The sequence below is a fragment of the Tupaia chinensis genome, unplaced genomic scaffold, assembly GCF_000334495.1.
Source record: "Tupaia chinensis unplaced genomic scaffold, TupChi_1.0 Scaffold146386_1, whole genome shotgun sequence".
Lineage (NCBI taxonomy): Eukaryota > Metazoa > Chordata > Mammalia > Scandentia > Tupaiidae > Tupaia > Tupaia belangeri.
In genome coordinates, this window is record NW_006206241.1 from 1,056,015 (window position 1) to 1,069,721 (window position 13,707).

Below are 13,707 nucleotides of genomic sequence, written 5' to 3' on the forward strand. Positions count from 1 at the left end.
CCCCCCCCCCGAGCGGGCCCCGCCGGGGGGGGGCCGGGGGAGCCAATGGCTGTCATGCTTTGTGGTGAGCGGGCCACCTGGACGTGCGGTCCACTCCCACGGGCCCGTCGTCCCGACAATGAGGGCGCACCCCACATGATTTGGGGACGGGCTGCCGCTGTGGCTCCGGACCGGCCTGGGATGAGCATATGCTGCAGAGCAGGACCCCCCCGCAGCCACGCAGCCTGCTAACCGCCTGCCGGGCATTTCTGGCAACTCACATGACTTTCAGGATCAAGCTGGGGGACACAGAATGACACAATGGGCAGAAACCCTGGGCCCCACCCGAACTGTTCTGCCATGGAGTGTGGAGGGGTAAGGATCCCATGGGGAGGACGTGCCGGCGGGGAGGGTGCCCCTACCTAGGGAGGCTTCATTCAGAAGACCTGCTCTTCGGTACCTTCTGAGGATTGCAGCCAGCTCCAGGCCCAGCGAAATACCACCAACCATCAGGGGTTGGACTGTACCTGCCAGACCCCACGAGGCTTCCCACTCCAGTGCCTCGAATTACCGCATTCAGAGATGTGCTGTTTACAGAGGTGACGTCAAGATGAGGCCTTCAGGCTGGCCCCCATCTGACAGGACTGGCGTCCTTAGGAGAAGGGGAGATTTGAGGACAGACACGGAGGGAGATGCCCTGTGAAGACGAGGGCAGTGTTTGGGCAATGCTTCTTCCAAGCCGGGTCACACATGAACCGCAGAAGCTGAGAGGGAGGCTTGACACAGTTTCCTTCACGGTTCTCCAAAGAAAGCCACCCTGCAAGCCCTTGCGGCCGGGCCCGCATCTGGCACTGCGGGAGACTGCGCGCCGTTTAAGGCCCTCGGTCTGTGGTCTTCACTGAGGCTCCCTTAGCACCCCGCCCAACCCCGAAGTAAATGCATTTTCTTTCAGTGTGTCAGGCACTCCCAACTTTCATAGAATGTGGACATCGTCCTGCTCTGGGCCAGCTGGCGTGCCAGGCATCAGAGTGGGATGGAGCTGGGACAGTGCCTCGGTGGCCTCAGCTCATACACCGAGGACGCTGGCCCGCAGGGACCAGTCATAGCGAGTGTGTGAGAAGTTCTGCAAGCACAGAATTGCCAGGCTAGCAAATAAAATGGAAGACAGGTACAGTGGAAATTTGGATAAGCAACAAGTGACCCTGCCCCGTGTGATGCTGGGACACATTCCGAGCTTCTCTGGAATCCCTGCTCCCCAGGGTTCCTGTGCGAGCCTGGCAGTGCACTGTGGGGTCCCTGGTGACATGCACCTGAGCACCTGGGCCCTGCGGAACTCACCCACTGCCTGGCCAGGGCTTGCTCCTGTGCGGGCCCCCACCTCGGCTTTCGCTGTTGACACAGTTGGAGCCGCCGGCCCAGAGCATGGCGTGCTGGTGGAACCGCCTGCCTTGCGGGGAGGATAAATCACATCTCAGCCCACTCCACTCTTCCGTTTTCGGCTGAGGCTGCAACAGAGGGTCAGATTTATGGCCTTTCTGGCAAACTGTCATGGCCACCTCTCCGTTAGGGGCTGTAACTAGATGTCTTCACAGTCTGGGCCCAGCAGGGCAGGCACTGCGGGAAGCACTGGGGCGTGTGGGTGCCGTGGAGCCCGGCTGGCAGCGGCCACAGAGAGTGTCTTTTTGTCCAATTTCTTTTCTTTTTTTAAAGTAAGCCAATTTAAAATAAATAAATAAATAAAGCAATAAAACTACATTAAGCGTGGGTGCAGATGGCTCCTGAGCCTCTGGGGCCAAAGCGTGTCAGACCTGCTGGCCATCGTCGGGCCCGGGTCAGACCTGCGGCCGCACACCCATTGCTGGGCACGGGTCAGTCCTCTGGCTCGCGTCATGGGCCTGGGTCAGCCCTGCAGCCACACACGCATTGCCCGACACAGGTCAGCCCTGTGGCCGCACACCCATCGCCGGGCACGGGTCAGCCTGCAGCCCACATCAGGAGATGTGTTCACGGCAGCAGCACTCACCGCTCTTAAGCGCCACGTCGACTTCCACAGCAAGGTTGTGGACTCACTAGCAGCACGTCTCCAGGACGCAGAGTGAAGCCTGGGAAAGGCCTGTCTGACCGTGGGCCTTGGGCACGGAGGCCCTCTGCCTCTCTGTACACACACGTCCGAGGCCCAGGCCGGGCGGGTCCGTGTCCTGAGGAAGCATCCTCTGTTCCGCTTGTGAACAGAGCGCTCTGGGTGAAGAGGGTCATGTAAGCTGTGACCAGGTGACCTCGTGGGAGTGAGTGTGCTGAGGCCGACCGTGCCCGGAGAGCCCGCTGTCATTTTGTCCCACCTGGTCATGCGAGCACCCCGACAGGTGCAAGTGGCCGCAGCACCTTCCGCGACCCCACCGTCTCCTCCGTCCCCCAGTGAGAGCGTGCATAGGAGCGACTGACCTGCAGCAGCCCTGATGCAGCCCCTCTGCCAGCCACGCTGTCCACCAAAGCCTGCCAGCCGGCTCAGCGTGGTGACGCCCTTTCCACACTGCGGCCGCCATGCCTCCCCTGCTGCCTGTCACGGTCCTTAAAAGCTTCTTTTGCAACAATGAAGTCCAGATGCCCCCATTCTGCTCCGTGTGTGACAGCACGGCAGGACGCCCCGGACGTGAGTCACCTCCACCGTTCAACATGCTCGGGTCCTCACTGGATACAGAGGGCATGGCGGGGCTGGCAGGATGGCTCGGCCCCTCCGCGTCTGCCCCTGCCCCGTGATTCCCGTCCACTTCGCCCACGCCGTCGGCTCCCGGGGCGTCAGGCATCCTCGGATCTGTCGGTCCTGGCGTGGCAGCTAAGACCCCCAGTTTCTCAGCAGACCTCCAGCCATGGCCCTCACTGCTGTCTCCCTCCCTATGTCCAGCTCCAGCTGCCCAGGGGCTGCCAGGGCTCCACAGCACTGTGATGCGCTGTGCCTCCACACGCCATCGCCGTCTCCCCCGCCCCGATGCCACCACACAGTGCTGTCTCCCCGACGTGCCTGCCAGGGGCAGGGCTGTGCCCACCAACATTAACGCCCTGGCCTGCCCGGGAGGGAGGGCACTCTCGGGAAGCCTTGCCAGATGAGGGAGGGAGTGAGGTCAGGGCTCACTGTCCCAGGGTGTGAGGTCGGACCCTCCCTCACTCTTCCTGAGTGGTCCTGTCCTGTCCTGTGCGTGCTTTTCTACCTGTCGACGTGTACCTACCTGTGTCTCTCATCTGCCACCCTCTGTCATCTCTCGACCTATGTCACGCATCATCGTCTATCTATATCTATGTGGTAAGGAGTTCATCTACTTATTTACTTCCTCTTTGAGTAAGAGAAATGAAGGGCGAGATGAGAGATAAAGAGACAGAGATAGCACCCCCCGCAGGGCCTCGATGCCACAACCCACCCGCTTCAGCCAGCGGCCAGTCAGTGGTGCGTCTGTGCCCCGCTCCCTCAGGGCGGCCTCCCTCCCCATGTGGGCCAGCCTCGCGGTGCCCCGGCTCCCGCTGTGCCACCATCCGGCCCTCGTGTCGTTTCGTGTCTAACTCAGACCCACCTATGGAAGGCCTCCTCTCCTCCATGTGGCAGCCATGACGGCGACAACTCTGCTCAGACAGGTCCTGCTCCCTCACAGCCTCGCCTTCCCTGCGCCTTCACCCACTCGGCCCTGGCCTCAGTGCACACAGGGCTGCCTCTTCCCGGGAAGCACAGGGGCACCTCTTCTCAGGGTGGCCCTGCGGCCTGCCATGCTGGTGACCCACTGTCCCGCGGGGCCCCTGGGTCCTGCTGTGAGCAGGTTTGGAGGCTGGTCCTCACAGCTCAGGCCCACGTGACTCTGTGTGGGGCAGTGTGGTCAGAGAACCTCTGCCTCACTGCCGCACCTGTCGCTGGCTGCCTCCTGCCCCTGCCTGCCTTCACAGACTCAGGAAGCTCCGCTGGAGGGCGGACAGGGCCCTTCTTTTGGACTTGGTGGGCACCTGTCCGCAGGCCCTCTGCCCCGCTGCCCCTGCAGGCAAGCTCTGCTGTCTTGTCTCATGGCTCGTCACCCTTCTTTGATTCTTGGAACCTCAGGGCCATCCCTTGTGCTCAGTTTTCGTCCTCTCCCAGTCCTCACTCGGCTTTGGGGAAATGGAGTCACCTGCTAGGCCTTGCCTGAGGAGCCGGACCACCTGGAGCCAGCTCTGCTCTGCTCAACATGGGGTGACATGGGGACTCTCGGGGAAGCCCTGTCCCACCGCCCCTCCCCTGTGTGTTCCTGCCTGCTGTGGTCTGGCTGTGCAGGGCTCTTGGGGAAGCCCAATGGGGGGCTGCAGCTTGGTATCAGCGCCCGCTTAGACCAGCTGCTCCAGGAAGCCCTTCAGGACACGACATTTACCTAGATGGTCTGCAGTTCAGGTGGGTGCCCCATAGGGTTCCAACCTGCACACATGCTGAGAACCTGTCCGTGTGCTCAGAGGTGACCTGGACAACCTGTGACCACAGGGGCTGCTCCGAGATCTCTCCAGGTCATGCCTGAGAGCCACGGTCCTGCTCCTAGGACTGTGGGGCTGGGCCTCAGGGGGCGAGAAAGGAGCCCATGGACACTCGCGTGTGACGGAAGGCTCTGGACGCCAGCCGGGAGGGTCGTTGCGAAGGCACTCGTGCCGGCCCTCTGCAGATGTTCGCATGGGCTCCACGTGCTGGGGATTTACTGGGAAAATGCTCAGAGTCAGCGTGCCTGAAGGAACCTGGCCGTCGGGGGTAACTGTGGGAGCGGGGAGGACAGGGGGAAGCCAGGGAGGTTGGAAGAAAAAGAAGGAAAGAGCCACTACTTCTTCCTGACCCAAACTGTGCCAGTGTGGGAGACCTGGGTGCCCTGCAGCCAGAAGGCAGCCTCGGGCACGCACATAGCTGAGCCCCTCGCCCAAGGTCTCAGTGAACCGGGGTCCCACGGCTGGCTGGTGTGTGTTTCTCTGCCTTCCTCGGTCTCGTCTAATGTGAGGCTAAATGGAGAAAACCAACTAAATTAAGGCTAATCAGGGCTTCATCGCGGCCCGCGGACTGGAAGATAATATTCCACTGCTCCATGCAATTAAGTTCTTCAATTATTCCAAGTGTTATTATGCTAATGTAAAAGGCTAGGATTATTAGAAAAACGTATAAAGAATTATGCTCAGTTACAGCATTTTATTTATGTGATTTCACGTTAAATTATTTAAGGTATGGAAATTATACGAGTTATCAGTATGTGACTTCAGTCTGTCCCACGGGGCAGTGGGCAAAGCAGAGAGAAAACACATCCCAGTTCGCTGTCCTGGGGGTGACCGGCAGCTTGAAGGACGGCCTGCCTGGCTCCGGGGAGAGGATGTGCCCGCCGCAGTGGCCAGAACAGGGCCGTGTTATTCGAGAGTGGGCGCACGACCCCTGATTCCAAGAACTGTGGAACTAGCCAGGGACTCAGAGAAGGGGAAGGCCCCGGCTTCAGAGGCTGTACCACAGACCCAGGGCATGCTGGGAATCAGGTCTGCCCTCTGGGGGCCCCTGTTAATGTGTCTTCTGTTCCTCTGTAGAAAGAACATTTCAAGCTTGAACGAGAGCACTTGGGCTTTTCCTGCAGAGCGCCTCGCCACGGTTACTCCGTGCTGCGTCTGGCCCCTCCCCTCTTCGGCCCCGTTCCTTGAAGCATCTCCCCCATTCTCCTTTCTTTCTCGTCCTGTTCTCACTCTCCTTTTCCCCCTCTAGCCCCTACTTTTTAAGAAAATGTCTTTTTTAGAAAAATTTTATTGAGAGAAAGAGAGTGAGCAACAGGCACCCCCGCTGCCTGTGGCCAGTCAGGGCCAGGGCGTGAGCCGGGCTGCCGGGTTGGTGGGAGCGCCGCGCTCCACTGCCTCCAGCGCCCTGAGCTCCCTGCTACCTCCCCCTGCCCCGTCTTCTCCCCAGCTTGTGTTTTCAGGATATGCTATTGCTTTTAAAAAATGTGTATCAGGCCGGCAAGTGGCTGGTGGTTAAGGGTGCTGGACTCCCACAAGGTTGACCATGGTTTGAGCCCCGGCCCTGGCGGCTTGTCTTCTCACTTCCACGTCTCTCTCTCACTCTGTCTCACTCTGGTCAAATTAAAATAAATAAATAAAGTCAAGTAAATTAATTCTTCAGTTAAAAGGAATGTCGGGGCCAGCAGGCAGCGCGGTGGTTAAGGCGCTGGACTCCCCCATGGCTGACCGCGGTTTGAGCCCAGATGGAAAGGCTTGCTCTCTCACTCTTCCTCTCTCTCACCCTGTCTCTCTCCCCTCTGGTTAAATTAAAAATAAATAAACGAAGTTAAATACAATAGTGATTTTTTAAAAAGTGTATCTATTTTCTCTAACCCAAGTTTCAGTAAAGACTGGAACGTTTGCACCCCCACCGCTCACCTCTGCTCCACTGTCCCCACAGCACCCTCGCCTGAGCGTCTCCGGGGTCCCTCGGGCAGAGATCAGCTCCCAGCTCTCAGGTCGTGGCAGAGTTTCCAGGACCGAGGCCCTGGCTGGCGACTGGTGTGGCTGGATGGGAGCACGTGCAGCTGGGTGCTCATGGCTTTCTTCAGACCAGTCTCCCAGCACTGCCCCTCCTGCCAGAGCCAGTCAGGTACGTCTCGAGAGTGGGCGGGTGGGCAGACGGGGCCTCCTACACGCACCGTAACTGCAGGCCTGCCACCGAGACTGCCACTGGGCACCATCGGACAGGCCTGCGCACGCCCACAGAGGAGAGCCCTGGCCCTGTGTGCACGACGTGTAGTGGGAGTCGCTATGTAAACATCAGTGTGCGCGTGCGAGCCGAAGGAAGGGGCGGTGTTAGGAGGGTGTAAGCATGCTCTAGGTCCCGTCTTCTCGTTTATCTTGTTTTGATGTCTAATGGTCAGTTCTAGAAATTGGGGCTTACCTATATTCTCAAAGAACAGGAAGGGCTCTCCAAGATGGGGTGAAGTTTCTGCACTCTGCCCTGGGTTCTGACCAGCCACACACATGCTGCACACACAGCAGGCAGTGTGTAGGCCCTGTCCATGCACACGCTGCACACGTGCACACATGGGCATGAGCACATGCGTGCAGGGTTTGCTGCCGGAGCCAGCGGGCACTTGTCCCTGTGCTGTGGCCAGGCTCCGGGAGCGGGCATGTGCTCCCTAACGGAACTGCACGTCACTGGGCTCGCGGCTGTGTTGACACGCCTTGCTGGCTCGGCCTCGGGTACAGACCCCCGCACGGCGCACTGGCCTCCCCACATTCTGTAAGCCGTGCCATTACAGACCCTGCTGCTCCTTCAGGGCAACGCTCCTGCCAGTCTTTCAGGAACTTCTGTCTTCACAGGTGGGGGAAAGCTGTCTACCCGCATCATGAAGTCCTGCGGTTCGTGGACGGGGGAGTGGAGCCCCAAGCCCGCAAAGCCGTCAGGCTGAGCCTGGAATGCCCGTCCAGCGTTTCTCCCTGCACTGACATCGACAGCACCGCGGGTGAGCTGGAGTCACACGGGCCAAACGGGGGTGCTGCCGAGGACAGGCACAAGTCCAGGCCCAAGGCCCGCGGAGGCTTTGCCAGGCCCAGACTCCCAGCTCCACACCGAGCAGGCTGCCTGCGGTACATGGCAGCAAACTTCAGGCCGTAGCAGGAGCTGACCGACTGGCCAGGCCAGGTTCCCGTGGCAAAGATCACGGGACGTGTGTGTTCGTGCTGGGTGCCATGCCAGCGTCGGCTGTGCTGGGCGTCTCCTGCATGCCAGACCAGTCTGGGGTCCCCACAGCAGGACCTTCCGGTCTCCTCTGGCTTCCGGTGCTCAGCCCTTAGCACTCCCGGGCCTGCGGGCGTCCTGCTTTGACCGCTGCCCTGATCCTCACGTGGTCTCATCCTGTGGTCTCCTCTGCGTGTCCCTGCTGAGGACCCCTGTCGCAGACATAGGGCCGGCTTGGATAAGCCAGATGGTCTGGTCATCCCAAGGCCCTTTACTCACAGCCGCACAGACTCTCCGAAGGAGGCCGCAGCCTCAGACCCTCACAGGCTGTGCGGAGGGCAGTCCCCAGGAGGAAGGGCTAGGTGGGCCGCGGGGCGCAGAACCTCACCAGGTAGAAGTGGCAGAAGTGGGCGTCTGGTCTCTCGAGGCCTCGCCTCCCTCCAGGCTTGGAGCAGCTCTGCCCACTGGGACAGTCCCCGTTCACCCCTCCCGTCCTTGTGCCTGGTGCCTGCTTGGGGCAAGTACCCCGTCCTTGAGGGCAACTCCAGGGGTCCAATTGGAGTGTGGCCTCCTAGGAGCCCGCGCAGCCCTGGAGCCAAGAGCACTGGCTTCTCCCCGTCCAAGGGCCCGTCTGCTGCTGACGTGGAGTCCCTACGTGCGGACAGCCCAGCGCCATCTGTCCTGGGAGCATCGAGCTCAAGGCAGGGCCAGGAACATCACCAAGGCAGCATGGCCCAGAGCCCGGTGGCCTGAGAGAGACAGCCTGAGAGTGACTGGGGAGCCCGAGTCCAGAACTGACTCCTGGAAACTGCACGTGCTCAGATTCCTCCCGGGTGAGGCCAAGCTAGCCTCACTGGGAACCTGCGAGGAAAGGGGGCGCTCTGGGTCCTCCCAGGCATTCCCCTCCTGCTCCCGTCTCACCTGTAGACATGCACAAGGGCTCACGCACATGGTGTGTACAGACGTGAACAGGTGCACACACGGCTGCACAGGGGCATGCATGGTCCCAAAGGCTCGCACACATGGGCACATACACACACACAGGTATACAGGGCATGCACAGTCACAGGGGCTCATGCACAAGGGTGTGCACACAGACACGTACACAGAGACAGACACATGGGCACATGCAGGTGCTGAGGGATACATACACAGGCACACACCAGCCCACATATGTGCACACACAGGTGTATACACAGGGGCACACACAGGGGCATGTTAGGGCACATGCACAGATGCACAGGGGTACACATATGGTCATGCACATAGGGGCAAACACACAGGCACACACACAGGCATACACATGTGCTCACACACAGGTGTACACATGAGCACACGCAGATGCACGGGGTACACATATGGTCATGACACATGCACATATTTGCAAACATACAGGCGCACACACAGGCATATGCTCGCTCTGTGCTGGCATTGCCACTCCCCACTTGGTATGTCTGGGGCCCCAGGTGGTCAGGCTTCCCGCTCTCAGTGACACTCAGTGTGGTGGGCTGGGACAGTGTCCCCACCGCAATGACCAAGCAAACATGGGCTACGATGTGCACCGTGCCAGCACCCAGCACGACCGTCCTTAAGGCAGCAGGTCTGGGTGTCTGCGTGCCAGGCGGTGCCATGCTGTGAGTTATACCGTGTATCCTCTCCTCCGGGCTGACTGTCCCCACGTCGATCACGCGTGACACTGAGGTCCCTGAGTCATCACCGTCGGGCCTTGCAGCCGAGAAGACTCACTCTGGAAACTTGGTTCCAGGCCACCCCCAGGTGACCCCTCTGCCATGTTAACGCGGTGGCACCTGTGGAGGTCTGGAAACCACTGCCTGTGACAGGAGGTGGCCGACGTCCAGTCACTGTTGGGGCGGGGCACGGATGGCGCACCCCGGGGCCTGTGACAGGAGGTGGCCGACGGCCAAGCACTGGCGGGCAGGGGCACGGCGCACACACACACAGGTGCACACACACACAGGTGCACACACAGGTACACACATGTGCACCTATGGGTACACACACAGGTGCACACAGGCGCTCACACGGGCACCGGGACCCACTGGCATGATGCATGCACAGGCATCTGAAGGAGCACACAGGTGCACATGCAGGTACACACACAGGTGCACACAGGCGCTCACACGGGCACCGGGACCCACTGGCATGATGCATGCACCGGCATCCAAAGGAGCACACAGGCGCATGTGGGCACACACAGTAGGCAGCTGTCAGGAAAGCAGAGACGACGCCCTAGGAGCTTTGGGCCGGGCCACAGGCTGTGTGTCCCAAGTGGGCGTGAACCCCCCAAATCAGACCCAGAAAGCCAGAGATTGATTTCAGCTCTCATGTCCTGCGGGTCTGACAGCAGTTACAAGACTTAATAAGCAGTTTGCCGTGAACGCGGGTGTGCCCCTCTTTGTGAGAACCCTAATTATCTCATCTCCTCTGTGACGGGAGGCTGGCCGGAGCCTCTGTGGTGGGAATCTGAATACGGGGCTCGGCCTGCTTACGCGGCAAGGCCTGCGCGTGTCCGGCCTCTCGCCCAGCTTCCGGGGCTGCGTCCCAGCTGGGTCCCACCTGAGAGATCAGCATGTGTGCCAGGGCATGAAGTCCGGGCAGAGCTCTCTCGGCTCTCCACACAGTCCAGGGGCCACACGGCGTGCAGCATCCGTGCCCCTGCCCAACAGTGACTGGACGTCGGCCACCTCCTGTCACAGGCAGTGGTTTCCAGACCTCCACAGGTGCCACCGCGTTAACATGGCAGAGGGGTCACCTGGGGGTGGCCTGGAACCAAGTTTCCAGAGTGAGTCTTCTCGGCTGCAAGGCCCGACGGTGATGACTCAGGGACCTCAGTGTCACGCGTGATCGACGTGGGGACAGTCAGCCCGGAGGAGAGGATACACGGTATAACTCACAGCATGGCACTGCCTGGCACGCAGACACCCAGACCTGCTGCCTTAAGGACGGTCGTGCTGGGTGCTGGCACGGTGCACATCGTAGCCCATGTTTGCTTGGTCATTGCGGTGGGGACACTGTCCCAGCCCACCACACTGAGTGTCACTGAGAGTGGGAAGCCTGACCACCTGGGGCCTCGGACATACCAAGTGGGGAGCGTCGACGCCAGCACGGAGCGAGTGTTCCCGCGTGGACCCTGGAGCTGAGCTCTGCAACTGCTCTGCTCTTCAGGCCACCTGGACAGGCTGTCCACAGGTGTCCACCACCCCGCACCCGGGTGGTCCCAGCAGGTTGCTCCCCTTCCCACGGTGGAGCCCGTCACACAGAGTGGGACGTGCCCTGGAGTGGCCACTCGGTGACATGAGGACAAGAGCAACGTGAACAAGCTCCTTGAGGGTAACGCAGAGAGCGGAGACCTGGCAGCTGGTGGCAATACCCACCTCCAGATTCAATCCTGGTGCCTCGAGAAAAAAAATACCAGACAGAACAACCTCGAGGCGTGCTCATCGTGTCTCACTTATCAGCAGGACTCGCAATTTCAGTCAAGAACTCTGGAGGGACACGAATCAGTGACTTTGAGCAGTGCTCAGCGCTCGGCTGGAGTCCCCTTAAATGCTGAGCTGTGTCGGCCGGTGTGCCCACGTGCCGACAGCATGACACGGGTCTGCAGGACGGTCTGATGAAAGCCCTCCCTTTCTCGGTGGGCACAAAGGGTCAGAGAGCCACGTGTCCACGGCTGTGCTGCCATCGTGTGTTTTCTCGTGAGCCCGGGTCCCCGTGCTTGCACACTCACACATCCGAAATGACAGACATTCGTAAGCTTAGAAACGCATGGGCTCAGAGAACAAACCGTCTCATCAATGTGCGGGCTTTTTATCTTTTATTAAGACATCCTGACGGCAGCAGGCCAGAACAAGCTCTGTGTCTCCCGTGTGGAAACAGGGGCTTGAGCAGTGACAGGCCGGCCCTTCAGTGCTACGGGACAGGGCTGTGTCATGGTCCCGGTGCGCTTGAGCTTCAGGGGCTGGACGGGGCTCCTATGCTGATCTGCGGCCCTGCCGACAGACAGCGTTGGTACACAGGCTCCAAGAGATCTCCGCTACCCACTGAGACACGCCGGGACTTGCAGAGACATGCGAGAACACATGGAGACACCCCGAGACCCACCATGATGTGAACTCCGAGCGGCATCTGTCCGTGGCCGGGTCTCAGTTCTGCGTCAGATGTTAGCCATGGCCAAACTGGCGTTTCTTACTCAGCTAATTTTGTTAGAAGTCTTCCAAAGAGTTTTTATTGAATTAGGAACAACGCGCGCGCATGTGTGTGTTTTGGTTCACATAACTGAAAACAGGTTAAGAAATTCCCTCATGTTTGCCAAAAACAAACAAAACTGTAACACCTCTCATTTAACAGAGTCTGGGAAAATGTGTGATTTCTGGACAACCATTATGTGATAATTTAATAAACACGGAGACTGTTTTTAAATTTGCACTGAGGTGCACACAGAACAGATGTTAAAAGCGAGGGCCTGACACTGTTCTCTGCGTGGTGGGAGAACGAGCCGGGCTCTGTGGGGAAGCCGCCATTTCTCTTCCATTTAAAATCCACATCTGGGGCCAGCAGGTGTCCTGGTGGCTGAGACACTGAACTCCCACATGGCTGACCATGGTTTGAGTCCTAAACTCAGTAGCTCAAAAACCATGCTGAGCGTGTGTGCGAGTGTGCATGTGCATGCGTGTGCGTGTGCGTATGGTCTGGAGTGTGCACTGCCATGGAGCAGTCCTGGCGGGGTGTCCCAGGGACCAGCCTGGGCAGAGGAGGGCGTACCTCTGAAACCAGGCACACGCTCGGCCACCTGCTCGCTCAGACAGCTTTGCGGGCACATGACCTGCGGACAGAAAGGGCCTGATCCGAGGCACGGAGTGCGTGCATCAGCAACGGCTGTGGGAAGCGTTGCAGGTAGCTGGAAGCCTTCATCGGCCCCTCTGCTCTTGGCCTCCTCACTTCCCAAAGGTCGCTTGTGTCCTGTCCCCAGGCACCGGCGACGCCCGTTTAAGCCCGCCCGACACGTCTCCGCAGTGTGCAGCTGTGCTCGTAGCTGCCGTGTGTCAGCCCACTGCCAGGACATGCTCCGGGTTATGCAGCCAGCGGCTGCGGACACCGGGCCCATTTCCAGCTCGGGCTGTTCCAAGACCTGTTTCGCCGGGTCTTCTGTGGCAGCTGTGAGCATTTCTGTCAGATGTACATAGAGGGGACTTGCTGGCCACGGGCAGGGCCCACGGCTTCAGCAGCCTCACTAATTTCCCCAAGTGGGTGAGTCCCTGGAGTCCGTGCCTGACTCCAGTGGCTCTGCATGACCCTCACATGACCGCTGTCTGCTGAGTGTTCTCAGGATGAAGTCGCGAGTGTGTGGCCTTGCAGACTAACCCCAGAGCAAGGTGTGGGACTGTGTTTACGGACTCAGGAGTGAGCACCAGGGTCAGCTCCCGGGGCTCAGGGCAGAAGCTTGCTCCCCTTCTGGCCCACACTTGCAATCCCAGGCTGCTGGGGGTGGAGGGCAGGAAAGTTCAAGTTAAGGGAAAGAACATGAAGTTTCTAAAGTATCAGACTCCTTCGGGCTCGGAGGCTGGTGGCTTCGCGTGATCCCAGAGGGAGAGAGGAGGGGCTCGGGCATTTCCAGCAGAAACCGGTTATTCCCGGAAAAGGGAAACGTCTCTAAACACCTCTCAGCTCTCCCACCTTCTGCTCACCTGGGTCCTCCCTTCCCAATGGAGGAGGAGGAGCAGATGCTCATGTCACGTGCCCAGAGAGGAAGCCATAGCAGGGCAGGGCGGTGACACAGACACCGTCAGCGCATCACGGTGGAGCAGACGCACCTCAGGCTCAGCATCCAGTCTCCACTCCCTCCTTGCTCTGATGCCCAGTCCTCCACTCCCAGAGGTGCCTGGGATGGTCCCGGCTGCCGGGTGCTCAGGAGACAACCCAGAGACTGCCCAGACTCCTCTGGGTTCCAGGGTGTGCCCCCCATACTGACGTGCTTGACAGCTGAGAGAGGTGGGGCCAGAAGCTTCTGTGTGATAGCCCCG